Here is a 4,228-nt window from a genome sequence, read left to right on the forward strand (position 1 = left end):
TAAACATTCATATCGCGAAGTTTTAAAACACTAGTGGGAGGACAAAGCTGGATTTTATTTCTATCTTGTGAACAAACATATTTAATTATTTCGAGTAACCGGGAAGCGTGGAACATCCTCATATTTCTTCCTTCTTTCTTTTTTTCCCATAAAAGTAGGTGATTAAGATTAAACAGAAAAGTTTTACTAAAGATTAAACATAACTTATTGAATCTAATTTGAATTTATATTTCAAAATGTTATATAATCTATTACATTTTTTATATACATTTTTAATTACTCCTGTAGTTTCATGTTAGTAATTTCATCATATGCGTTAAATATGATTCATTAAATAATTCATATACTAGTTATTAAGAGTATCAAAATTATATATTATTAAGAGTATCAAAATTATATTTTTTAAAAATAAATATATTATCAAATTAATAAATTATTTGCAAGATAAAATCTTGGACATATTATATATTAAACTTACAAAACAATTTATTTGTTAACAACTAATTTAGTTTATAAGTTGAAAATCGTATGAATCAAAACTATTGGTTGAAATCATTTTATAAAATATGAGTAGCTAGTTATAAATGCATATCTTGTAATCTATATTGGTCAAAATCATTTCGTTCATATCGCTTCAACTTCATATTTGAGCCGTTGAAAGTATTTATCATGCGGTTCATATTGGCGATCCACGTGATAAGTTTTAATTGGTCAAAAGCATTTTGTGCGGATTGCTCTTGCATCATATCTGAGTCATTCATTAAAATTGCTTATCATGTGGTCCATATATTCGTGGACAGCGATCCGCGTGATAATCTTTTATTGGTCAAAATTGTTTTGTACTCATCTTGTTATCCTCGTGTAGAACTTGTATCTTAACTCTTTTTCTCTCCCCCTACTTCCCATTTAACACATCTCTTTAATTCTTTCGGTGAACTTTCCATATCCTTCTACAAGTTTATTGTTAAATATTCAAACGTACGCTCAAAAATCATGCATCCTGTAATTTTAAACACTATTTATCCCTCAAAATTTGAGTAGATCAAAGAGGATTGTTTATGATACATCAAAAAAAAATTCTAGGTGGAGAAAGACTTTGAGGGAGCGGTATCCAATTCTTCCTCCAATGCTTCTTGGACTAAACGCACTTCCCTTGATAACATATTTATTCTAGTGTACGCCCTGTCAGAAATCACTAATGAGATTTTCGACAACTAGGACTGCAACTTCTTCATACTTACATGCCATAAGCAGAGCTGTGATCCCAACTAGCTGGAGCTTTTTACGTACCACAGGGTGAATGGCCAAGAACCTATCAATTAGATTCACAGTCAAGTACAGGGTCTCCTGCATCAGCTCGAACTTAAAGTGGATCTGCTCATTCCATGATATAGTTAACAATGTTTGCTATATAGTACTTCAAATTGTAAAAGACAATAATGTTTAACACCAACCTCAATTGAATAGTAAATTGCAGTATTTACTTGTAAGGTAGTTTCATGGTTCTTATATTTTTTTTTATGTTTTCATGTAACTATTTTCATATAAAGGAGGACTTTCCATTTCAATTGTGTAGTTTTTCAACACTAGTTATGCCGTGCTCTTGCTGATATTGACATCACTGCTATTCTTCCAAACATATTTCGCTGATAAAGTTCCCAAATTTCTTGTTGAACATAAAAATTTTGTAAACAGTTTAAGTATAATCTGCACATGTATACATACAGGTATTTTTGATCTCTTGTTGCTACATATGCAAATTTTATTGCAGATATCCTGTCCCTCTTTGCAATTATGACTAATACACATGTAATTAGTATACATAAAGAAATAACAATTGTAGATACATTAAAAGATGACAAATGCAGATTTCCTATGTCGGATGCACATATAATTGTGCTTCCTTATTTGTAATTATTCAACAGTCAATATTTTTAATTACAAAGTACATTCGTGAAAAAATTTAAGCATGTTAATAAGCAATATTAGCAAATTTACTTGTAAACAAGTTGCAATTACTTTGAAAATTGATAATACCTTTCAAGATATGTAATCCTACGTTTAATTGATAGCAACTCAATTAATTACATAAATTATTTCAACGTATTGATAATGATAACCAATAAGTATAATGCTAATAGATTCAAAAACTAAAGACATGTCGAGAATTACATGAACCCGTATTAATAGGTAAATACTAATAAATCCAGGTCAAGTAACTAAGACAAAGTTTTTTTTTTTGCCCAGTAATTAACACAATGTTAATATAATATAAAAACAGCCATAAAGTACATGTAAGAGTTCCTAATTTCATCGTAATAAAATCAAATCCCAACAAATTTCCCTATCGCACAGTAATTAGTACAGCGATTTAACAATACTAAGAACTTCTTCTTGATTCTCACCCTGCTGAATATAACGTTTAGCCAGCTCTAACCAATCTTTTTTCTCGGCCATATTGCTTAGCAGGCGATTTATCTTTTCCCGAGCGTACTGTGTTAAACTCATATTCAACAGCATTACCCTTCTTTTTTGTAATCTTTAAGTTTTCTCGCATGCCCGATTTAACGAAAGCATAATGAAATCGATACTGGCTAATTCTTACCGCTGGAGTAAGGATGGAAGACGGGTCTTGAAAGCGAAAGCAGATGGAAGGCTTACAGCATGTTCCATAGTAGTGTCCGAGAAGAGTGCGTAAATTGACAAGGCTGCATGATTCTTCTGGGGTTATTTTTGGGCTTGGCATGACAGGTTTCGAAGTGTTGGTGCTCTCGCTTATAGTGAGGTTCATTAAGGCATTGATGGGAGGGCTAAAAGAATCTGTTATTGTGAGTTTTTCGAAAGCTGCGATGGCAGGAGCTACGTAATCCATCTAGAATGAACTCAATAGATGCTCAGAATTTACTTGATGATGTACGATCAAGGCTTCATACAATATATATTTATAGAGACTTTTAATAGTCCGACTATGCTTAGGAATCAGGCTCCTCCTGTCCTGTGTTTACCGATCGATCTATGGTTTGGATTTAACATTTAACTAAAGTAAAAAGCCATGCTAGGCACGGGTCTCTATTTTTATCGAAATATTATTTCGAACGAATTTACGTCTATGAGAAATTAATTTTCGAATACAAGAAATGATTATTTTAACTTTATTTTATATTCATACATCAATTACGTAATAATGAATGATAAATTTTTATAAATTTAATTACATTTCATAAAAATTTAAATAAATAAATATGCAATTAAAATGAGATGACATAAAGGTCATAACTGTATTTTCTTAATTTTTTTCTTTTCAAACGTATAGACAACTTCAAGTGGTGAAAATTTATTTTTGTCGTACAGTTTGATTCTGACTCACCCCTGATAATTTTAATATTAGATACTTAGTTTAAGGCAGATAAACATGATTACTAATAAAATTAAAACTATACTATTATCACAAAAATACTTGAAGTTTGTTTATAGGGATATGCATTGGGCCACATCGTGATCGGGAAGTGTTATTTGATCCCCAAACTCACCCTACACCCCGAATGAATATTCTATTCCTTTCCAGTCCTCACTCGACTCGAATGGGGAATCCTGCGAGAATTCTTGATATAATTAAAAATAATAATCATGTATTTTTATTTTTATTTTTTTAAAAAAAATCTACTAATTCGTATTATACAAAAACATTAGTAATATCTCATATTTTTAAAATCAAATCATATTAAAATTGATTTACAATATAAAAATATGATAAATTAAAATCCAGACATATATTTCTCAAAACAAAAGGGCAAAATTGATTTACATTTTTATAATTTCTCAAAACAAAAGGGCAAAATTGTGATTTCACGGCCATTAAAATGGCTCTTTTTACACTTAATTGACATATAATATATAGTAGGAGAAGTTTGTTAAATTTATTTAATATTAGTTAAAGTTTCAATTTATAATAACATAATAGAATGCTTTTTTGGTAAGTTACCTTTAGGAATCAAAGTTTTGATCTTATACTTTATATCAATAGATAAAAACCAATACATAAAAATCATGGATTACATATAAAATAAAATATTCTGTTACATTTAAATAAATTTTAATTACTATTTTATAAGAATAATGTATTTATTTTTAAAAATAGTTTCAAAAAAAATTATAAACAATTTTGTAAAAATAATTTCCTTTTTTTTCAAGGTTGTAATTTTTTTTTTTTGAATAATTAGGCTAATAC

This window comes from Apium graveolens, chromosome 2, assembly GCF_009905375.1.
Source record: "Apium graveolens cultivar Ventura chromosome 2, ASM990537v1, whole genome shotgun sequence".
NCBI classification, from domain to species: domain Eukaryota; kingdom Viridiplantae; phylum Streptophyta; class Magnoliopsida; order Apiales; family Apiaceae; genus Apium; species Apium graveolens.